The 25,896-nt window shown below is 37.3% G+C and overlaps 1 protein-coding gene across 3 annotated transcripts in view; it reads right to left on the reverse strand.

Moving 5' to 3' along the window:
- Nucleotides 1-25,896, reverse strand: part of FGF12 (fibroblast growth factor 12) — a 603,658-nt gene that overhangs the window by 162,122 nt on the left and 415,640 nt on the right. The window lies entirely within an intron of this gene.

Below are 25,896 nucleotides of genomic sequence, written 5' to 3' on the forward strand. Positions count from 1 at the left end.
GGAAGGCCTGCTACCACCAATTTGGAGAAATTTGTAGCTGAAATTATATCACTTTTGACTATGCTCTGCAAATTCAAACTTGATTTGTATTGCTGAGAAATTCTGGATGAGATTGGCCTGTGATTACCATACAAATTGGTTGTATGTAAATATGTGCTTCTATAGTGTTTGAGGACATGACTTATTCTTTCATATGTCTGAAATATTCCTCAGATTGTTTCCTCTCCCAATGTATATTGTATTTTAAAAATGAGAAAATGTAAGCCTCTTCTGAATAAAAGGCTGAAAGACTTCTATGGCATAGTACACCATAATTACTTATATGGCAACATACAATAAGTCTACAGAAACTCCTCAAATACACATTTTATGCTTAATTTTGTTCTAGGCATTATGGAGGATATAGTGTTGTTCCCAAAAGAATGTCTTAACAGTGCTGATACATTAAAAAGTTCCATAAATTCTTGTTAATTAAATATTCCCTGATGACTCAGTTTGAAGGCAGGAGGAGTGACTCCAGACGATGAGGAGAAGGACTGGAATGTCACATGAAGTTGTAGATAGTGCTCTCTGTGCAATGAGTAAGGCACAAAACACTGAGCCAGTCATTGAACTCAAGTCTTCCCAATCCCAGCCTAAGATAGTCTTTCCGCAGATACATTGATTCTATTGGATATTTCCTCATTAGAAGGACTTCATTTCAGTACCGAAATTACAAAGCTGCCTCAGGTATTTATGCATTTTATTTTTCTTCCTGTGCTCATTGCTCCACCTGTCCCACTGGGGCCTATTTTCTCTATGGATTGTGCTCATCTCCCACAGAAGCCAATAGAAACTCTGGCAAAACATAGGGGAGCACAGGCAATCCCTTCTGCCACCCCTAGGGCATGCTCAGGAAGACACTGGTATCACTGCTAATAGCACCTACCAGCTGTCCTGGGTTGGAAAATCTTACCTACTCTGTTACATGGCAGCCCTCCTCCCAGAGCTAGCCACCAGTGGTACTTATTAAATTATAATGATCTACTTTAAATATCAGTAAATGATGGTGCAACTGACTTTAAAACCAATTTGGATATTTGCTGGACATATCTGTCATTGAGGCTGATTATGAAAGGTTATATAAAACTTAACAATGGGACTGCCCAGATGGGACCTAATAGTTTACCTTAATTTTTAGCTTAAACAGAGACAGCCCAACATTATAATCCTGGACAACCAATCTATTACCTTCCAAATGCCTGGGGCCAAGGCCTGGGGGCAGCATGGTAGGTGCCAATTTTGGTCAAGTCAGGTCTTTCTTGGGGGCAGTCATGAGAAGTAAGAGTGAAGAGTTGTAGATAATTATATTTCATAATAATTCATTTTCTTTGTAATGTTATGTATTTTTTATTTTATAAATTAAAAAGTATTATTCTAAAAATGGAATCCCTAGACTTCACAAGACTGCCAAGGTGATCCATGGCACAAAACGGTTAAGAATCCCTGAAGGCTGACCTGGCGCAGTGGCTCACGTCTGTAATCTCAGCACTTTGGGAGGCCAAGGTGGGGCTGATCACTTGCAACGAGGAGTTTGAGACCACTCCAGACAACATGGTGAAACCCCATCTCTCCTAAAACACAAAAATTAGTTGGGTATGGTGGCACATACCTGTTACCCCAGCTACTTGGGAGGCTGAGGCATGAGAATTGCTTGAACCCAGGAGCCGAGATCACCCCACTGCACTCCAGCCTCACTGCACTCCAGCCTGGATGACAGAGTGAGATTCTGTCTCAAAGGAAAAGAAAATTCCCGAAAGATTGTCCAGAAATCAGTTAATGTGCAAGCATAGCAAATGCATGGGACAAAGAAGAGTAGAGAGGTCACTCTCCATAAGGAAAATACAATGAGGTATTGAAAGTCCAAAGAAACTTGGACTTAAAATATTACTGTGAAAAAAAAGGGCAATAGAAAGGAGTCTGCGATATCAGGAAGGGGATAGGTTAGGACGAGGTGAAGATAAATGAATCACCAGGCATGGAGAAATCGTTCCAAGACAAGCATCAGGGAGAAAACCGAATGCTCTCTTTATCTTGCAAGTAGGGTCTTAAAGAAACAGGGTCCCACTAAATAGTCACTTGAGAGAAATAGCCAAGAGCTACTAATTATTGTTTATAGTTACTCAATTCATCCAGTAAGTAAAAATGTATTGAACACCTATTATGTGTCAGGTACCACATGCTAGGTGATAGATATCCAATGGTATAGAAACACCACAAATGGTCTTTGACCTTGTGAAGCTTACAGTTGACTTACAGAGACACGCATTAATTAAGTGAGTAAGAACCCAAAAAATTATGATAAGCTCTATGGAGGAAAAGAGTACTGTGGCAACAAAGGCATACATAGTCTCGCGGTCAGTGGAATTGAAGCTTTGACCTGTAAGATGAGCACAAATTGGCCAGGCAGAGTGGAGGGAGGGTGTTCCAGATGAAGGGAGGAGCATGTAGAAAAAGAGGGTACTGCTGCTTAGTATTTTGAATTATGACACTCTTCAACACACTGCAGAAATTGTGTAGATTCTCTACCATGAGAAGAAGCAAAGAGAGTATGGGAGTAGAAGTCAGGTGAGGAAGGGAGCAGGGAAAGAAACGAGGAGGAGGCAAACGTTCGCCATCTAATCCTTTGACTGGAGACTGAGCAACCACTTCTTTCATTTACTCTCCAAATCAGAGCCATCTTTTCTCTCTTATACCTTTTGCCATGAAAAGAATATGATGAAGAGAATAAGAGAAGCCCTATTTCATTTTAATATTTATTTACCAAGAATCCAAAATGTACAACTAAGACCGTGTTATGGAGAATATAAAAGTGAGCACGACACTTGCTTTGCAGAACAATCAAGTAAGAGGGAGAAAAAAATCTAATAGAACACCTGCTAGGTGTTGACGTAGAGCCACCAGGCCTCTGGGTGGCCTTAGGCAGGTCATGTCTCCCCTGGGAGCCTTCCTTTCACATCTGTCATAGAGCTTGTAGGCAACTGACTTTGTGAAGTTCCTTCCAGGTTAAACAGACTGTGCTCCATTTTTCAGACTGTCATTAGAAAATGCTCAAATACATCTGAGTTTGTGTATGATTGGAGGCAGTTAATATATTTAAGGGGTCAGACATATAATTAAGATTTTGTGGTTGGGGTGGGATTTCTCCCCCTTTTAAGCCTCACTTTTGAGAAACTTGAACCTGAATTGAGCTGTTCAGAGATGAAGACTAATATACCATAATGTGCACTTACTAATTCACTAAATGTCTTGATGTTGATGTTGGGGATTTAAGGAGGGGTGTTTACTAAGGCCAGGCACGGGACTACGTCCCAAGAATTCCAAATTGCATAAAATGTGGTCCTTGCATATTGGACATTCAATGGGCTCAGAATGGAAATGGCCATGCAGAAAACAGGAAGCATAAAGAGTTTACTGCTGTATCAACCTAGACATACGAAGGAGGAACTCTGAGACCACTAAGAAGGAAGGAAGGAAATGTTAATCGGAGAGGTACCTGTGGAAAGTTTTGTCACAAGTCTTGCATTGGTGCCTGATCTTAAGGAGTGAAGAGGAGTTAGCTAAACAAGGTGAAGAACATTCCAGGCAGACAGACTATGATAAGTAAAGGCAAGAAGGGAAAGAATGAACATAATGCTTCTCCTTCCCCAGCATCTATTTCAGTCACATTGCAGATAAACAGGATTTTAAACATGGGAAGTCATCCAAATCAGACAATTCTCATTCTTTTATCAAAATCCTAAAGGGAACATTTTTAAATCTCTTTTGTAATTGCTAGGAAAATGATGTGTGCCCAGAGTCCTTATTTAGAAAAAACAGTTCTTATTTTTTAAATCAAACAATATATCACTTTTCCAATAGAACTGGAACCAAATTCTGCATTTCATATGTTAATTGCAATGTACTTTTTCTTTTGTAAGGTGCATGAATATGGTCTGTCAGCCATTACACAAACTTAAGTATGGAAAAAAAAATGGGCTTCACAAAAAGCAATGAAATGCGTCGACATCAGAAATTTTGTCACGCTAGTAGACAAAAACATCGACTTGAAGGATGTCCTTGCCAGATTAGGATACATCCCTTTTCTAGCTAATGTCAACCTAGACTCAGCTCCACTCAGAAATGCCTGGTTGGTTGGCAGCTGCTGAGAGATAGCAACTCCTCCTAGCAACAGATGGAGCCAATCAAAAGCCAGCAGCAGTGATCCTTGCTGTTGAGTGCAATGACATCTCATTTATCTGGCAACTCCAGTGAAGACTGTATAGTGCATAAGATAATTACTAAGAGACTGAAATTTACATTCTCATGCACCAGGGACTATTAGAATTTCAACAGCATGATTGGAAATTTGCCTAAAATTAGATGTCTGTGTGTTTAAATTATGAACAGGTATCAGAGTGTGGTGGATTATGCTTCAGTTTTAAAGACACCTAAAGGTGACTGTTAGTTTTATCATTGACTGCCCATGTGTTCTTAGGCATGATAGTTTCCCTGAGTTTTAAATTTTTCATCTCTTAAAATAAGATACATACATTGCCTGGCCTAACATATCTCACAGCAGTGTTGTGCTAATCACAAAATATAGCAGATATCAAAGCCCTTTGAAACTGCCAAGCTTCATGTAAATAAATATTAACTGACATTTTCTTACTATTAGAGAAACAGTATTTAATATAGCTAATAGCTTCAGCTCCCATCTGGGTAATCTCCAGTAAGCCATTTCATCTTTATTTCCTCACCTGCCCAAGGAAGATAATACTAGGACATGATTCAGGGACTAGCTCTGAAGACTGTAGTAAGCACTCAAAAATGTTAACTAACAATTATTATCATTCAATCATTCAATGCTGTCAGAACTTGAAGGACTGCTAAATTGGAGACAGGTTTTATTCCTGCTAAATGACCCCCAAAGCAATACGCTATAGAACCCAAAACACATGTATCCAAGGGATCTTGCACAAAACTCTCTTAACTCTCTCCACAGCTTTTTAACACATTCGTGCATGCTAGAGATTATTTCCAGGACATCTACTTCCTCTGTTGGGCACTGAGTGCTTTACTTTTGCTGTCTCCTCCCGGTGACCTCTCCATTCCATGAAATTACCATTCTTCTGCTCTACACATAATTAAAAATTTGGGATAGTCCATGGTATATTTGATTAAGCAAGTGTTACCAAGCTTATAGTTCCGCACAGGTCTGTCTAAACAGAGTATCTACTTTTTATCTTATTACCAGAATGCTCTCCTACATGGAAAGGAAAGAACAGGAAATTGTTTTAAAGGGCCTACAGTAGTCAGTTTCTCAATTCTTACTCAACTCCACTTGCTTGCAGTAATATTTAATATTAAAAAGGTATAATATAATTATCTCATATACCATACTTTACATGTTATAATAAGTGAATCTGTTATACCGTTAAGAACAGGTCACAATGGCCAGTATTTTCCTGGACCCAAATCAGTAAGACTTACTGACGACAACTACAGTTTTAAGCTAAAATTTTAAAATATCCTCTCTGCTTCATAATGCTTATTCCACAGTCAGAACTTTAGTAGATCCCACTTTGAATGTCTTAATTTTTGTACTGTTTAGCTTTCTTGCTGTATAAGCTCCTTTGCGAGCAGAAGTTTTGTGTCATTGTTTGTAGCACACGCACCCAAAGCATCTAGCTCACTTTGTATACAGTAGTACATGCTTAACAAATAACTATTAAAGAAATACCAACAAAAACAAAAAAGAAAGGGAGGGAGAAAGAGGAGGAGGATTGGAGGAATGGAGGAAAAACAAGAGAGATAAGCAGAGAAAGAAAAGAGAGGAAGGAGGGAAATAAGGAGAAAGGAAAGATAGAAACAGAAGAAAGAAAACTAAATTGTTATAAATGCGAGGAGAGCTCTCAAAGATGTTTGACTACTTTAAATACAACTCCTAGACCACTTTTCAGATAGAGTATAACACTGTTTCTCATTGCCACTCTTGTATGTCACCCTTAGTCCTTAGGATGACTGATGCCACTACAGGGTGTCAAAAAAATGGAATTTTAACAGGATTCATTTTCATACAAACTCAAAAAGCTAAATATAAAAAAAACACAAATTTTTAAACAGAGATGTAATACCTTTGTTTGTGTTTTACTTTTCTTCCCAGAAATACATGTTGAGCTGCCCTTTCTCTATATACCTCCCACTCCTTCTCTGCCTCCCAGCCAGATTCTACACGTCAGTTTGCTCGAGTCCCCGGCTCTCACGTCCTCAAACCATCGACGTCACTCTTCCAGACACGCACCTCAGCCAATATTCTGGCCTCCAGTGAAACATAAACAAAGAAATAAAAGTCTTAAATAGAAATTCTAAACTCCTGCACATGATAGAACATTTGTTTTTCAAATAAGGGAGAGAAAGGAGGCTTAGGAAAAAAATATATATATATGAAAATCCTATGAAAAACTGTGTGAAAAGACTCCTAGATCTAGAGTTAAGAGGCTTAGTTTTTGTGTCTGACACTGATATTAGTGACCCCTATTTCCTTTGAGAAACTTTCTATTTTTCTAAGATAGCAATAATGACACTGGTCAATCCAACTCTCTGGGATTTTTTTTTTTTTTTTTTTTTTTTTTGAGACAGAGTCTTACTCTGTCGCCCAGGCTGGAGTGCAGTGGCGCAATCTCAGCTCACTGCAAGCTCCACCTCCCAGGTTCACGCCATTCTCCTGCCTCAGCCTCCCAAGTAGCTGGGAGTACAGGCGCCTGCCACCATGCCTGGCTAATTTTTTGTATTTTTAGTAGAGACAGGGTTTCACCATGTTAGCCAGGATGGTCTCGATCTCTTGACCTCGTGATCCAACTGTCTCTGGGGTTTTTATGTGGATCCAGTGTCATTACAAACATGAAAATTTTTCGACCATAAATTTAAAAAATGTACACAAAAACACAGTCCGATTACCTTTTCTGAATGCACATTTTTGTTTATACGATTTCAATGATATATTAGAGGACAAAATAAGTTGGAAATCCATTATGGAAGCTCTAAGCCACTAATTCCCACTACTGCAACCAAGTATATATAAAAACATGCCTTAACCCCCAATTCAGGTGAGTTGCAGGTTATGATTCTCCAGTGATGGAATACTCTGAGAAGACAAAAAGGGGCATCATTTTTCTGGGTGGCATCATAATTGCTACCAAAAAATTGGTCAAAGAAGTAGGGCATGGTGGCTCACACTTGTAATCCTAGAGTTTTGGGAGGCTGAGGCAGGAGGATTGCTTGAGTCCAGGAGTTCAAAATCAGCCTGGACAACCTAAAGAGAGTTTCTTAACATATAGTTCTAAGGGGCAAATGAATGAATCCTAGTTCTTAACCCTGTATTGTTGATTGATATATGTTGACCATGAATGGTTTTCTGGTGGCCCCAGACAGTCAACAATGGTTTGTCATCAAGGGCTTACCCAGGGCAGAAGTTAATAAAATATCACTTGCACAGATTACATAATACCACATTTCAGGAGAGGTAGTATAAATAAGAGTGACCTCTGGATAATGAAAGGATTTAAAAAGTCCAGGCTGTCCAAATCAATTTTCTAATCTGATAAAATGGGGTTGAACCCAATAATTTATGTTTCCTTCCACTTCCAAAATTTAATAATATTTACTTGTTCCTTTATTTAAAAATATTTATTTACTTAAAATAAGAAAAGTACCTGTGAAAGAATTAGATTTGTTTAATATTCTCATGGACAGTATGATCACACATTATGTAGTATTTAAATGTGATCAACAAATAGTTGAAAATGTGTTATGTGAAAAATAATAATTTTCATCAACAATTTTACAGCACTTACTATATCTTAGGCATCATTTTATGTGATGGAAGACAAATATATAGATAGACATGGATATGGATAATGATTGAGATAAGAAATACAATGGAGATAGAGACAGAAAAATTCTTTTAATCATTACAACAACCAATAGCTTTAGAACATTAACCATGTGTTAAGGAATTAACATATATTTTCTATGATGCCAGATAAAAAGGGCACAATAAATAGAAAAGGATCCTTATCATCACCTCCAGGGTACGCTTTAGGTAATAAAGTTCTAATATCAGAGATAGCAGCAACGACCAGATTGTAATTGTGGTGAATATTAGAAAAAAGCCACTGATTTAGTCTAGCTGACCTCTATGATCACTTTTACCAACTGAAAGTTAAAAAAAAAAAATAAAGCTAGAGTGGGCACAATGCTAGACAGCAGAGACAGAACTGGCATATTTGGAAGATCTCTCAATTCTACAGGCAGAATTTTTTAAAAACAAACCAAACAACAATAATAACAGTTTATTGTTAGGGGAAGCACTGAGGTTGGGCTTTAAGAGTTTGCTGAGAAGCTGATTTGCAAAGATAGGCAAGCTTGGACCCCAGTGAAGTGGTCAAATAAATAACAGTGCTCAAAGAGTTATATTTACTGCCACGCAAGATGAATCATGCTTCTTTGGGGAATGCTTTTTCTGAAATTTCATTTCCCATTTTGGACTACTGGATCAGTCTTTCAGAAGAGTTTGGAATGTGGCCAATTACTTCCCTCTGCATTTTTCATCTGAGACTTAGGCTGTACAACTCCATTTTAAATTTTCACACAATACATCTTAGATAGTAGGGACTTCATTTTGTGAAGAATAAGACACCAAAAATATAGTCTGTTTGTAAATATAGATTTGAGAATAAAGACCAAGAAACACACGTTGGAAATCTTAAGAAATGAATTTTTACTATAATTATCTACAGCTCTATGCTCCATACTTATATTTTAAATTATAATACTAATGAAAAAAATCACTGTTGAGATGATAAATTAGCAGACCATTAAAAACTTTTAAGAATGAAAACCACTGTCCAACGATATTCACATGAAAAACCAGACATTAAAAGAACAAACAAGTAAATGTGGAAATGACCAGAACCCAATTTGCAACTGTCTCAATCACATTTAACCTCAGATATTACTAGAGCACTCAAAACTAATAGGTTGTTAAACCGTTTGGAGGGCAAGTGACAATGGCAGATCTAATGGCAAAACAAACAAAATATCAAATAGTATTTAAAATTTAAAATATCAGAGAGGCCAGGCATGGTGGCTCACGCCTGTAATCCCAGCACTTTGGGAGGCCGAGGCAGGCAGATCACCTGAGGTTGGGAATTCGAGACCAGCCTGACCAACATGGAGAAACCCCATCTCTACTAAAAACACAAAAAAATTAGCCGGGCATGGTGGCGTGTGCCTGTAATCCCAGCTACTCAGGAGGCTGAGGCAGGAGAATCGCTTGAACTCAGGAGGCAGAGGTTGCGGTGAGCTGAGATTGCACCATTGCACTCCAGCCTGGGCAACAAGAATGAAACTCCATCTCAAAAGAAAAAAAATAAGCAAATAAATTTTAAAAAATAAAATAAAAGTCCAAACCAAATAAGGTCCTTTAAACCACTGACCTACAGCAATCCATTTTACTTGATGGAGCATTGGGTGGGGGAAAGATTACAAATAAGTTATTTTAAGGAATTAAATTATGTGAATGTTAAATGTTCTAGAATTATATAAAAGAAATTTTCTTAGAGTAGGCCTTGAAAAATTAGTTCAAGGTCTGTACCCACTTACCTTTCCTATGAAACAATAAGTACAAACATGTTTTGTAAATATACAATGTAAAATATAAAATACAATGTAAATATTGTATTTCATTTACAGAAATATTACTTGCTTTTTGTAAATTAAAGAATCACCCTCAATTTATCATGCAGGAGCAACTCCATTTCTGGCTATCACATCATTTTAAAGCAAAGATATAACCATAAACATGCCAAATTGACTACAAAAAAATAACATTCAGAGTGCAAAGGAAGAGAAGAAAATGAAGAGCACAACACAGCCATTAGTGGAAAGAAAAACTGCTGCTATGATTTAGACCATTCAGGGAAAACCAAAGCAGAAACCATAGCTTGTGTCAGTCTCAGTAAGATTAAATTCCCAAATATCCAATCTGCTATGGTTTCTTAAGTGGCTACAGTGAGAACACAAAGCTTTTCCATACATTTGAAGAAACTGTGGCAACAGAAAACTCCGTCATCTCTGTGGAGGTATTGTTGGGTGGGTGATGGGGAGAGAGAGTTTGCAGGAAGCTGGCAGATGGGAACTGGAAGGTAAGTCGGACACAGGCTTTGCCTTCAAGATGCTGATAATTCAGTTCTGGAGACAAAAGTACATACTCAACCTAAGATGGGAGAGAGGTACAAGCAAAAAGCTATGGAAGAATAAGGAAAGGCAGACTACTTCTTCAGTTTCAACAGGAAACACAGTGAGGATTTCATGGTGGAGGTATACTGGGTCTTAAAGAAGAAAGAGGACATTGATAAATAATGATGACAGGAAGACATGAGCACTGACTGAGTGCATGGAAAGTTGAGGTATATGAAATGACTGAAAAGGAAAGGAAAACATGTCATAAAAGTAAATGAAAATGGAGATGAAGCCAGAGAATTATGCTGGGGTCAAACTGTTAAACAGCTTAGAAGGCCAGCCAAAGAATTTTGGATTTTATATATAAGTTCGTAGAATTCACTGAAGGTTTTAGATACAGTAGGTGTCTAGTCACCCAGAAAAGGATGTCCCTACAAAATAGTGGGGGCAACAACACAGTCACTCTTCCAGAGCTGGCAAGACTGGGGATTTGGGAGAAAAAAAGAGAACAGAGGTAATATAGAAGTTAACAGGAAGGATGAACAAAAGGAAAAGAATCACTTCATTTTCACTTAATCAAATAAGGCAAATAAGAAATTTTTTGCATGCAAAGCAGACATACCACACTGAGATATTTTTTATCCTGCCAAGTATTTTGACATTTATAGAGAGTAGGAAGAAAGAACTATATTTATTGGTGTTAATTATTGATCTGACCGTATTACATATTATCATTCTAAACTCTTCCACCAAACTTACAAGCTAGATATATTATATCCAATGCAAAAATGATGTCAGGCATGGGGTCACAGGCCTATAGTCCCAATTACTCAGGAGGCTGAGGCAGGAAGATTGCTTGAGCCCAGGAGTTTGAGGCTACAATGAGATACTATCTATCGCGCCACTGCACTACAGGCTGGGTGACAAAGATCTCTGCCTCTAAAATAATAATAATAAGAAGAAGAACAAAAATAAATAAGGAAGAACTCAGAAACATTAAGTGAATCACCCAAATTCAATCAGCAGCAGAAGTGAAGTTACAACCCAAGTATAACTGCTTCCAAACACCGTTCTTTACACTACACCAAACTGTTGGAACACGGCACGAGACGCCTTTGGGGGTTGCATGCCCCCACAGACCTCAAGGTGTTCAAGCAGAGTCTAAACAGATCTAGAGGGAACTCATCAGCAAATGTTATTCTAGGCTAAATTATGTTGAAAATCTTTCATCCTTCTTAAAACTCTGTACTTCTCAGTATTTATTTTAGAGTACTTCTTCTTTTACTCTTTTTTTTCTTCTTTAGAGATGGCCTGAATTAAACTACACGAGGTGAAGTAGATATAGAATATTTAAAATGGTAAACTATTGAGCATGAAATCTCATCTGATTCAATGAGTGAAAGTAATATTGATTAACCCAGCCGCTGACCTTGAGTAACAGACATAAGAATGCTGTAATAAACACAAAAAAGTGTTGGTAAAGTGTTTGTCGCAATGCCAAGAGATACAACCTGGATTAATAGTCACACTTCACAAAATAGACTTCTATAATGACTTTAGATGTGCTTATTATGTCTAACGATGAAGAAGGTGAAACAAACTAAACTGAGAGTGGAAGACACAGGTTGCCCCTCAACCGTGTGCTACTTTGATATCGTAGAGATGATCATTAAGTGATTTATCAAAAAATGTATGAACTAAAGATAAATATTTAATTATAGAAAGTATGTCTTCATGTATCTTTATAAAGATTCCTATGGGCTTCAAACTTCAGTTAGAGCCCTTTTAAAATATTTATACTTAAAACTGCACCATAAATTGAAATTTCCAAATACTTATTAGGAAGTAATATTCTCTCTGATGCAAGGCACCAAAATGTACATTGCTGAATTGATACATATATTTCTATATCTGGTTTTCATTAAATAGCTCAAAGGCATCATTTTAAGGCACAAAATATTATAAAATATCCCACAATACATGTTTAAATTGATCTAAGGACAGAAAGCAAAAATCTATTTTGCAATTTAATACCTACCCAAATGTACCACCTCATTAAGAGATATGTATAATTTTTTTAAGTGCTGACAATAATAATTTGGAAGCCCAAGCTCAGCAAGTAAAGTGAAACGCCAGTCCTAGGAAAACTCTTAATCAGGAAAACTCTTCTTGCATAGTAGTCTTTTGTGGTCAAAATCATTGTGTTTACAGTTGTAAGACACAGCTTCACCATTAAAACATGGATTCCACTCTGTTTCCACTACTTCTTCCACTTTTTTGGTCCACCACGAGAGTGTTAAAATGTTATCTCACCTCTCCAATTGTGAAGAAATTCACACCTCTGTGTTACTTTAAAAAATGTAGTTCAATTAATGTGTATTGAATACCTAAAGAACAATGATTTTATTTCCTGTTTAATCTCAATTAAATAATGATTAAATTGAAATTTTAGCTTTTTTTGGACAAATTATCTTTCTAAATAACAGAACTATTAAGACATAATTCCCATACAATACAGTTCACTCATTCAAAGTGTACAATTAAATGGTATTTAATATATTCACAGAGTTGTAAAATCATCACCCCAATTAATTTTAGAATATTTTTCTTCACCTCACAAAGCAACCCCACACCCTTTAGCTGTGAACCCCTCCCATTCCTCCCATCCCCTTTCAGCAGTATACAACTGCTTTATGTCTCAATAGAGTTGCTTTTTCTGGATATTTTACATAAATGAAATGATAAAGTATATCTTTTGTGACTAGCTTCTTCCATATCACATAATATTTTCATTATTGAAAATATTGTAGCATGCATCAGTACTTTACTGCTTTTTATTGCCAAATAATATTCCATTGTATGAATATACCAAACTTTATTTATCCATTCATCAGTTGATGGACATTTGAATTGTTTCTACTTTTAGGCTGTTATGAATAATGCTACTATGGGTACGCACATACAAGGGTTTTTGTGTAGACATATATTGTAAATTTTTGGGGGTACACATCTAGCAGTGGAACTGTTGGGTCATATAATAACTCTGTGTTTAATCTTTTGAGAAACTGCCAGACTGTCTTACAAAATGCCTGCACCATTTTACATTCTCACTAGCAGTGTATAAGAGTTCCAATTTCTCACCTACATGTGTTATTATCTGTCTTTTTTAATATAGCCTTTGCAGCGGGTGGGAGGTGGTATCTCCTTGCGATTTTAATTTGCATTTCCTTGATGGCTAATGGTGTTGAGTATCATTTCACATTGCTATTGACTGTCTGTCTATCTATCTATCTATCTATCTATCTATCTATCTATCTATCTGTTTTCAGATCCTTTGCACACTTTTAATTAGGTTATATGTCTTTTTATTGTTGAGCTGTAAGAGTTCTTTATATATTCTAGATACAAATTTCTTATCAGATATGTGGTTTTCAAAATTTTCTCCCATTCTGTGGATTGATTTTTCACTTGATTGTGTCCTTTGAAGCACAAAAGTGTTTAATTATGATGAAATTCAACGTATCGATTCTTCTTTTGTTGGTTGTGCTTTAGATGTTATATCCATGAAACCACTGCTTAATCCAAGGTCATAAAAGTTTACTCCTATGCTTTCTTCCATGAGTTTTATGGTCTTAGCTCTAAAAGCTATAGGTTTTAGGTCTCTAATCCATTTTGGGTTACTTTTTCATTTAGGTCTCTGATCCATTTTGGGTTACTTTTTCATATGTCATGTGAAAACTTAGCCTTTAAATTTTTTTTTTTTTTTTGCTACCAATCAGATTTCTTAAGGTTTTCAGACAATGGCAACAAGATCTTTTCATTGAAATAACTAAGAAAGTTTGTGGAAATCCCATAAGCATATAAATAAAAAAGCATTTCAATAAGTAGTACATAAATTTTTAGAAATTAAACATCTTATTCTTGGATCATATGTACAATTAGTCAAAATGCAAAGATAAAACAAATACAAAACAAGGAAATTCATGAGAGCTAATGAAAACTTAAAATTTTATGCCGTGGAGCCTGCAGTGAGCCGAGATCGCGCAACTGCACTCCAGCCTGGGCAACAGAGTGAGACTCGGTCTCAAAAAAAAAAAAAAAGAAAAAATTATGCCAAGACACAAAATATTTAATGTTTCTATAACCCTGCTTCTCTCTCTTATGGCACCTAACAATTTAAATATTTTATTATAGTGTTAACATATAGTGTTTGCCTTTGTCTTCTACCAGGATTAAAGCATCTATAATATAACTTGGTACATGATAAGTAAAAATATTCAAAATTGAATAGGTGAACAAATTAAAATGAATGAATTCTAGAATTGGCACTTTTTCCTTGTTTTGATGCATAATTTTCTCTCCTTTTCATCCTCTATGTTTTAGCTTAAGTATTATATCCTTAAAGAAATTTCCAGAGAAATTCTGTCGAAATTAGTTTCCTCTATTATTCTCTATTACAGAAATACATTTCGTTCTTTCATAGCACTAATCCTAAACAGTAAATGTTTACATTAATTTGTTTACATGTTATTGTGTTCTCCCAATATGGGAGATGGAAGGTTTTTCATTTTCCTTCCAATGCCTAAGACAATGTGTGACACATTAATAATTTTAAATAAACAGGTAGTAAATGAGGGGGTAAATGGGATCATAGACAACCTGCTGATCCCTGGATTTTCAGGAATAGCTATATTGAAACCACAGGCACGAAGTCATTGCTATGTCCTTTTTCATGGTAGAGCTTTCAGTTCCCACACAACCTTTCACATTTCCCTGCAGACAGAACCTTTTCCCATCTATTGAAATCGAAGAATAAAGGTTGAAGTAGTAATGCTTATTCATCCTTGCCCTTGCTATAGAAATTTTAGAGGTAATATCCAGCAATCTGCAACGAACACTCATCAAGCAATAAGCTTCTGTTTCCAAATCCCAGATGAGTTCTAATTTATTTAGACCTGAATAAAATTAGAGGTAATCTCTCTTCCTTGTAGTCTCTACAGTTCAATATTTGGCTTCCCAGTAGAGGTTCATAAACCTGTCAACTAATAGTTACGGTGATTAGAAAGACAATATGCAATCTAATGAAGAGACTATGTATGCATATCTATGCTGCAGTCTACTCCCTTTTTCTCTCTCTCTTTCTTGCCCTAAAGTCTTATATTATGTACAGTTAAGTTATTGGTCTAGAGAGGTGTGGCTGCTGCCAGGTGCTATGGACTGTAAGTTTCTATTACCCTCAGATTCATATATTGAAGCCTAATTCCCAGTGTGATGCGATCTGGAGGTGGAGACTTAGAGAAGTAATCAGGTCATAAGAGTAAAGTCCTTATAAATAGGATCAGTGTCCTTGTAAGAAGAGACAGGGAAGAGCATGCCTCCTCTTTCTCTGCCCACCACCACGTGAGTGCACAGCAAGAAGATGGCCAACTGAAAACAGGAAGAGGGCCCTTACAAGAAACTTGGCCATGCTGCCCCCCTAATCTTGGGCTCACCAGTCTCCAGAACTGTGAAAAGTGAATGTCCATTATTTAAGCCAACCAGTCTGTGATAATTTGTCAAAGCAGCCCAAACTAAGGCAACTCTGGTTTGATACACATGGCAAAGTATATTGCTTAAAATTAAAAATTAAAATTAAATGCAAAATAAAAGCTAAAAGAAACATTAGCCTGTTTTTGTTTTTGTTTTTAACTTAAGGTTCACCATGTGATGTAGTTTTATCCAAGGATTCATAAGTAAAATCTACCATAACTTCTGGGAGGATGTTAGCTTTCCTGATAAAGGCATCATCTCTTCCTCTGTGCCCCTTTCTACTGCCTAGAAAGCTCCCATGTTATCTGGGGATTTAAGAGCCATCCATGCCAGGAGGAGAAGTCCAAGCAAATGTAAAGAGGCCTTGGACGTAACGAGCCTGTTGAGTCAATCAACGAACCAATACCAATAAATGTCTACCTTTAGACTTCTGGGTGTATGAGGAAACCTAAACCTCTGAGCCATTTAAACCATTGTTATGGGCATTGCTTTCCTCACAGCTAGACTCAATTCCTCATTGATACAGGAAAGTAAACATAAGAAATTTATTATTAATAATTGGCCTTAGGAAATAAAATCAGAAGAGGAAACTTTCTTCTTAGTGAGGTTTTGTGCATATACTGACACCTCAAATTACCCACTGAGTTACATGTAGAATTATGTGGAAGGCATGTGGAAGGTGTCTGCATAATTATTGCCAAAATCTGAATCCAGGATTCTTTAGAAGGTTAAACAGGTGCCACCAATAATTACACTAAGATACTAGGCATAAACTAGAACTCTTCTGGATGAATCAGGACATAGAGTTACCCCATGGGAGAATGATGTTCACAGTGGCCTCAAAATAAAGTTCTTTCATTTCAGTTGTAGCTGGCTGAAAGGTATGTCATTTAAATTCTATATATTCCCCTAACATAACTACTAGATTTTTTGTTTGGTGCAGAAATAACCAGTAGGTATACCATAAATACAGCAGACCGTGGGCTTGTGGAGCATGCTACACTCTGTGATCTATCTCTGTCTATCATGGTTCTTATTTGACCCCATCACAGGTGTTTAAAATTTGTTTCATTGTTGTTGTTGTTGTTGTCCTATGTCTTATTTCTCAGTGCTACATGTTCAAAGAGCCAACTTCTCTACAGACTTGTTCATAAGAATGACTTGTTTCTGCGTCTCTGCTTTGCCACATCTCGATTCCTTTCAAATTTCTACTGAAAAATCCACTGGTTTCCCCTTTGCATTTAGGACACATAAATTCTTTCTCTTTTCCTCTCCCTGAAGGTTATGAAAGCCCTGGACTGTAGCTTTATTTTATGTCGTATACTTCCCTCCAAGTGAGTTATATAAGGAGATAGTTCCAAGAAGGAAAATGCCCAGAAGCTGAAAAACCAGGTCATCCTAGGGGGAAAAAAATAAGTAACCAATACTTTTTTAGGATTTTCTTGTTAAAAACCCAATAAACATTCAAATATGAAAACTACTAATGTTTTTACACTTTGCAGACTGGGGTATAGAACAGCAAGAGAAAGCAGAACTAATAAAGACAGGAGATCTTTTGGAAATCAGGGTGGACCAGAAAGCTACAGCAAGGCCATAACTCTTCAGAAGGCCATTGTGTGATGCTTTGGCAGGAACAACAAGGAGGACATGGACTAAATAGAGCTTCAGCTTTTTCAGAACATGTTACTACTCTCAAAAATTGGTTCACTGCTTTATCAGTTTAGCAGATCATAAAAATGTAACCCAAACTGATTTATGTAAAAAGGGCAATTATTGGCTCAGGTAACTGAGAGTTTTGGAGGTAGGGCTGGCTTTAAGGATAAGAATGAGAACTTGTTGCTCCCCATGTTTTGAACCAGACCTCCTGTCCTCTGACTGTTGGAATCATTAGCAGAAAGAATCTCCCTCTGTGGTATTAAGATGGTTATAGTCCCTTTATCTTTTCTGCTCCAAATCCAGTTTAAAAAATACTAATAGATCATTGAGGTGGAGCAAGATGGCAAATAGAACACTCCAGCAATTGTCCTCCCTCTGCTAAAACACAAAAATGAGTAACTACCTACACGCAAAAAACCCTTCATAATAACCAAAAATCAGATGAATTTTCACAGTATCTAGTTTTAACTTCGTATCACTGAAAGAGGCACTGAAGAGGGTAGGAAAGACAGTTATGAATCACCTCTATCACCACTTGCCCATCCCCCATTAGTGACTGCACGGCATGGAGAGAGAATCTGTGTGTTTGGGGTAAGGAGAGTACAGTGGTTGTGGGGCTCTGCATTAGAACCCAGTGCTTCCCTGTTACAGTGGAAAACTGCAAAGTGAAGAACTTGCCGGTGCCCAGATAGGAGGCACCTAGACCAGCCCTAGCCAGAGGTGAGTTGTCTATCCTAGTGGTCAGAACTTGCATTCTGCCAAGCCTTGCCACTGAGGTCCTAAATGAACTTGAAAGGCAGCCTAGACAAGAAAGCCTGCAATTCCTGGACAAGTCCTGCTGCTGGGCTGGGCTCTGAGCCAGTGGACTTGGGGTGCATGTGACCTAGTGAGACACCAGCCCAGGTGGCTAACGGGATGCTTGCATCACCCCTCCCCCAACCCCAGGCAGTGGAGCTAGCAGCTACGGGAGAGACTTCTTCCTTCTGCTTAAGGAAAGAAGAGGGGAGAGTAAAGAAAACTTTCCCTTACAACTGGGATACCAGCTCAACCACTATAGAATAGAGCACCAGTTGTGAGGCCTGCATTCTAGGCCCTAGCTCCTGGATGAAATTTTTAGACATGCCCTGGGCCAGAAAGGAACCCAGTGCCTTGAACAGGAGGATCCAGTTCTGGCAGGATCCATCACCGGCTAACTAAAGAGCCCTTGGACTCTGAATAATTAGCAGTGGAGGCCACGGGCCTTGGGTGAGACTTAAAGCTGTGCTGGCTTCAAGGGTGTCCCAGCACATTCCCACATGTACTGGCTATAGGAAGAGACTCCTTCTGCTTGAGAAAATGAGAGGAAAGAGTAAGGGGGGCTTCTCTTGCAGCTTAGGCACCACCTTGACTACACTGGAGTATAGCATCAAGCAGGTTCCCAGGGTACCCAGCTCCAGGCCTTGGCTCCTGGATGGTATTTCTGGACCAGTCCTGGGCCGGAAGTGAGCCCACTGTCCTAAAGAGCGAGACCCAGCCCTGGCAACATTCACCACAAGCTGACTGAGGAGCCCTTGGGCATTGAATGAACATTGGCAGTGGTCAGGCAGTGTGTGCTGTGGGCCAGGGATGGTAGTGGCCACAGGAAGAGATTCTCCTGCTTAAGGAAAGGGAAAAAGGAAGAGTGGGAAAGACTTGTTTTCCAGCTCGGGTGCTAGCTCAACCACAGTAGAATAGAACACCAGGAAGATTCATAAGGTTCTCAACTCCAGGCCCTGGCTCCCAGATGGTATATCTGAACCTACATGGGGGAAAAGGGAACTTGCTGCCCTGAAGGGAAGTTACACAAGCCTGGCTGGTTTTACCACCTGCTGATTATAGAGCCCTTGGGCCTTGAGTGAACATAGGTAGTAACCAGACAGTGCTCACCACAGACCATAAAGGAGACACAGTGCTGTGCTGGCTTTAGGTATGACCTAGCACAGTCCCAGTGGTGGTGGCTACAGGGGTGCTTGTGTCACATACCCCTAGATCCAGGCAGCTTAGCACAGAGAGAGAGAGAGAGACAGACTCCATTTGTTTGGGGGAAAGTAAAAGAAAGGAACAAGGGTGTCTATGTGGTGATCCATAACATTCTCCCAATCTTACCCAAAACACCAAGATGGTACCTCTTGTGAGTCTACAAGACCCACAGCATTACTAGGCTTGGGGTGCCCCCTAATGCAGGTATGGCTGCAATAGCCAAAAACTTAGATCACAACACCCAAGTCCTTTTAAATGCTTGCAAAGTCTTCCCAAGAAGGACAGGTAAAACAAGCTCAGACTGCAAAGACTACAATAAATACTTAACTTCAATGCCCAGACACTGATGAACAGCAGCAAGCATCAAGACCATCCAGGAAAACATGGCCTCAACAAATGAACTAAATAAGACCCCAGGGACCAATCCCAGAGAGACAGACAGAATTCAAAATAATTGTTTTGAGGAAGGTCAACAAAATTCAAGATAACACAGAGAAATAATTGAGAATCCTATCAGATAAATGAAGAGACTGAAATAATTTAGAAGAATCAAGGATAAGTTCTAGAGTTGAAAAACGCAATTGACATACTGAAGAATGCATTAAAATCTCTTAACAGCAGAATTAATCAAGCAGAATAAAGACTTGGTGAACCTGAAGACAGCCTATTTGAAAATTCACGGTTGGAGAAGACAATAGAAAAAAGCATTTTAAAAAATGAAGCATGCCTACAAGATCTAGAAAATAACATCAAAAGTACAAATCTAAGGAGGCCTTAAGGAGGAAGTAAAGAGAGGGATCAGAGTAGAAAGTTTATTCAAAAGAATAATAACAGAGAACTTCACAAACCTAGAGAAAGATGTCAATATTCAAGCATAAGAAGGTTATAAACACCAAGCAGATTTAACCCAAAAAAAAGATTATCTCAAGACATTTAATAATTAAAATTTTAAAGGTCAAGGTAAAGAAAGAATTGTAAAAGCAGCAAGAGGGAAAAAAAAAAAAAAACATACAATGGAGCTCCCACACATCCGGCAGCAGACTTCTCAGTGGAAACCTTATAGGCCAAGACGAGGGAATGGCATGACATATTTAAAGTCTTGAAGGGGGAAAAACAAAACAAAACAAAACAAAACAAAAACCCTTGTATCTAGAATAGAATTGTCCCGGGAAAATATCCTACATACAGGAAGGAAAAATGAAGACCTTCTCAGACAAACAAAAACTGAGGGATTATATCAGCACCAGACCTGTCCTCCAAGAAATGCTAAAGGGAGTTCTTCAATATGAAAGAAAATAATGTGAATGAGCAATTAGAAACCATCTGAGGGCAAAAAATTCACTGGTAATAGTAAACACACAGAAAACACAGAATATTATAATACTGTAATTGTGGTGTATAAACTAGTCATATCCTGAAAAGGAAGACTAAAACATGAACCTATCAAAAATAATAACTACTGGGCTAGGCGCAGTGGCTCACGTCTATAATCCCAGCACTTTGGGAGGCAGAGGCAGGAGGAGCACTTGAGGTCAGGAGTTTGAGACCATCCTGGTCAACATGGTGAAACCTCGCCTCTACTAAAACTACAAAAATTAGGCGGGTGTGGTGGCTCGTGCCTGTAATCCCAGCTACTCAGGAGACTGAGGCACGAGAATCACTTGAACCTGGGAGGCGGAGGTTACAGTGAGCTGAGATCGCACCACTGCACTCTAGCCTGGGTGATAGAGTAAGACTGTCTCAAATAAATAAATAAATAAATAAATAAATAAATAAATAAAATAACTACAAAAACTTTTCAAGACATGGATAGTATAATAAGATATTAATAGAAATAGAAAAAGTTTAAAGGCAAGGGGAAAATAAAAACTCTAACGTGTAGAGTTTTTATTAGTTTTCTCTTTGCTTCTTTGTTAGTTTGTTTATGCAACCTGTATTGTCATCAGCTTAAAATGGTGGGTTACATTATTTGCAAGTCTCACAGTAACCTCAAGACAAAAATCATACAACAGATACACAAAAAAATAAATAGCAAGAAATTAAAACATGCTAGCAGAGAAAATCACCTCCACTAAAAGAAAGATAAGAAGGAAGGAAAAAAGGAAGAGAAGACTACAAAACAACCATTAAACAAATAACAAAGTGGCCGGAACAAAATTCCTTCTTTATCAATAATAACACAGAATTACACAGAATGTAAATGAAATAACTATCCAATCAAAAGACATAGAGTGACTGAATAGATTTCAAAACTAGAGCCAATAATGTCTTGCCTATAAGAAATACACTTTACCTAGAAAGATACACATAGATACAAAGATGGAAAACGATATTCCATGCAAATGGAAACCAAAAAAGAGGAGTAGCTCTACATATATCAGACAAAATAGATTTCAAGACAAAAACCATAAAGAGACAAAAAAATCATACAATGATAAAGGAGTCAATTCAGCAAGAGGATATAAAAATTGTAAATATAAATGCACCCAACACTGAGCAAATATTATCAGAGCTAAAGAGAGAGACCCCAATAAAATAATAACCAGAGACTTCAATGCCCCACTTTCTGCATTGGACAGATCATCCAGACAGAAAATCAACAAAGAAATAAACTTAATCTGCACTATAGATCAAATAGGCTTAATAAATACAGAGCATTCCATTAAATGGCTGCAGAATATACATTCTTCTCAGCACATGGATTATTCTCAAGGATAGACCATATGCTAGGTCACAAAACAAGTCTTGGAAAATTCAAAAAAATTGAGATAGTATCAAGTATCTTCTCTGACCACAATGGAATAAAAACTAGAAATCAGTAAAAAGGGAAATTTTGAAAACTCTACAAACATATGAAAACTAAATAATATGCTCCTGCATATTTCTTACTCAATAAAGAAATTAAGAAATAAATGTAAAAATTTCTTGAAACAAAAGAAAATGAAAACACAACATACCCAAATCTATAAGATACAGCGAAAGCAATATTAAGAGGAAAGCTGATAGGTATAAGTGCCTACATAAAAAGGTAAAACGTTTCTAATAAACCTAACAATGCATTCTAAAGAACTAAAAAAAAAAGAGCAAATCAAACCCAAAATTAAGAGAAGAAAATAAATAATAAAGACCAGAGCAGTAGTAAAGGAACTTGAAATTTAAAAAAATACAAAAATCAATGAAATAAAATGTTGGTTTTTTTAAAAGATAAACAAAATCAACACACTTTTAGCCAGACCAATGAACCACAAAAGAGAGAAGACCCACATAAGTAAAATCAGACACAAAAAAAGGAGACATTACAACTGGTACCACAGAAATTCAAAGGATCACTAGTGGCTACTATAAGCAACTACACACCAATATAATACCTAGAAGACAAAGATAACTTCTCAGACACATACAACATACCATGATTGAACCCTGAAAGAGTCCAAAACTCGAACAGACCAGTAACAAGTAATGAGATTGAAGCTGTAACAAAAAGTCTCCCAAAAAAGAAACTTAGTTCCAGGACTTAGTGGATTCACTGCTGAATAATTTTATTAAACATTTAATGAAGAATTAATACCTACTGTAACTATTTCAAAAAATAGAAGAGGAGGGAATAATACTTATTCTGTGAGGCCAGTACTACCCTGATACCAAAACCAGATAAAGACATTCAAAAAAAAAAAAAAAAAACCACACAAAAAAACTATAGGCTAGTATCTCTGTTGAATACTGATGCAAAAACACACAGCAAAATACTAGCAAACCAAATTCCACAACACATTAAAAAAATCATTCATCATAAGCAAGAGGGATTTATCCCAGGTATGCAAGAATGGTTCAACATTCATAAATCAACCAATGTGATACGTCATATCAGCAGAATGAAGAACAGAAATCATATAATCTTTGCAATTGATGCTGAAAAATCTCTTGATAAAATCCAACATCCTTTCATGATCAAAACCCTAAAAATGATGGGTATAGAAGGATCATACCTTAATAAAATAAAAGCCATACATCGCAGACCCACAACTGGTATCATACTGAACAAGGAAAAGCAGAAAGTCTTTCTCTAAGATTAGGGAACAAGACAAGGATGCCCACTTTCACTGCTGTTACTCAACATAATCCTGGAAGTCCTAGCTAGAACAATCAGACAAGAGAAAGAAATAAAGAGCATCCAAATTGGAATGGAAGAAGTAAAATTATCTTTGTTTGCAAATGATATGATTGTATATTTGAAAAACCTAACGACAAAAAAAAAACACAACTCTTCGAACTGACAAACAAATTCAGTGAAGTTTCAGGATACAAAATCAACATACAAAAATCGGTGGCATTCTATATGCCAACAGCGAACAATCGGAAAAAGAAATTTAAAAAATCAACTTACAGTTGCAACAAATGAAATGTAATACCTAGGAATTACCTTAACCAAAAAAGTGAAAGAGCTCTACAATAAAAACTATAAAATATTGATTCAATAAATTGAAGAGGACACAAAAAAGTGGGAAATATTCCACGTTCAGGGATTGGAAGAATCAATATTGTTAACATGTCCATACTACCCAAAGCAATCTACAGATTCAATGCAATCTTTATCATAATACTAACAACATTCTTTACAGAAATAGAAAAAATAATCCTCAAATTTATATGAAACCACACGCAGACACACACACACACACACACACACACACACACACCCCAGAATAGCCAAAGCTATCCTGGGCAAAAAATTTAAAAACTGAGAGAATCGCATTACCTGGCTTCAAATTATACTGTAGAGATAAAGTAACCAAAACAACATGGTAGTGGCATAAAAACAGATAATGCAGACCAATGTATGAACAGAATAGAAATAAATTCATACCTCTACAGAGAACTCATTTTCGACAAAGTTTCCAAGAACATACATTGGGGAAAGGAGTCTCTTTGATAAATGGTGCTTGGAAAACTGGATATCCACATGCAGAAAAAAGAAACTAGACCTCTATCTCTTGTTATGGACAAAAATCAAATCAAAATAGATTAAAGACTTAAATCTAAGACCTCAAAGTATGAAACTACTGAAATCTGGCAAAAGATCTGAGTAGGCATTTCTCAGAAGAAGACTTACAAATGGCAGACAGGTATATAAAAAGGTACTCATCATCATTGATCATCAGAGAAGTGCAAATCAAAGCTATGATGGGATATCATGTCACTCTAGTTAAAATGGCTTTTATCCAAATGACAGGCAACTTCAAAGGCTGGCGAGGATGTGAAGAAAGGGAAAACTTCAACACTGTTGATAGGAATGTGAATTCATACACCTATGGAAAACAGTATGGAGGTTCCTCAAAAAACTAAAAATAGAATGACCATATGATCCAGCAATCCCACTGCTAGGTATATCCAAAAGAAAGGAAATAGGTATATCAAAGAGATATTTGCACTCCTATGTTTACCATATCACTATTCACAATAGCCAAGATTTGGAAACAACCTCTCCATTAACAGATGAATAGATAAAGAAGATATGGTATATGTGCCCAATGGAATATTATTCAGCCACAGAAAAGAATGAGATCCTGTCATCTGCAACAACAGTGATAGGACTGGAAGATGTTATGTTAAGTGAAATAAAACAGGCACAGAAAGACAAGCATCATATGTTCTTATTTGCGGGAGTTAAAAATTAAAGCAATTGCACATATGGAGATAAGAGAGTAGAATGATGCTTACCAGAGGCCAGGAAAGGGGGACGTGGGGAGTAGGGTTGGTTGATGGGTACAAAAATATAGTTAGAATGTTTAAGATCAAATGTTTGATAGCACAACACAGTGAACAATAAGCTAATGTACATTTTAAATTACCTAAAAGAGTATAACTGAATTGTTTGTAACACAAAGAAAGGGTAAGTGTTTGAGGTAACGGATACTTTATTTACTCTGATGTGATTATTTATCTTTATATGCCTGTACTAAAATATCTCATGTGGCAGGGCATGGTGGCTCATGCCTGTAATCTTAGCGCTTTGGGAGGCTGAGGCAGGCAGATTGCCTGAGCTCAGGAGATTGAGACCAGCCTGCGCAACACAGTGAAACACCATCTCTACTAAAATACAAAAAATTAGCTGGGTGTGGTGGTGTGCACCTGTAGTCCCTGCTACTTGGGAGGCTGATGCTGCAGAATTGCTTGAACCCAGGAGGCAGAGGTTGCAGTGAGCCGAGATCACGCCACCGCACGCCAGCCTGGGCAACAGAGCAAGACTGTCTCAAAAAAATAAATAAAAATAAATAAATTAAATAAAATATCACATGTACCCCATAAATATATATGCCTACCATGTACCCACAAAACTTAAAATTAAAAAACAATAATAATAAAAGGCAACTCTCTTTCAACAGATAGTCTTGAGCCTGAAGCTAATTTGCCCTAAGTAGATGAGAAATACTCTTCAAGCAATCCCCCAAG

The sequence above is a fragment of the Symphalangus syndactylus genome, chromosome 17, assembly GCF_028878055.3.
Source record: "Symphalangus syndactylus isolate Jambi chromosome 17, NHGRI_mSymSyn1-v2.1_pri, whole genome shotgun sequence".
In the NCBI taxonomy this organism is placed as follows: Eukaryota; Metazoa; Chordata; class Mammalia; order Primates; family Hylobatidae; genus Symphalangus; species Symphalangus syndactylus.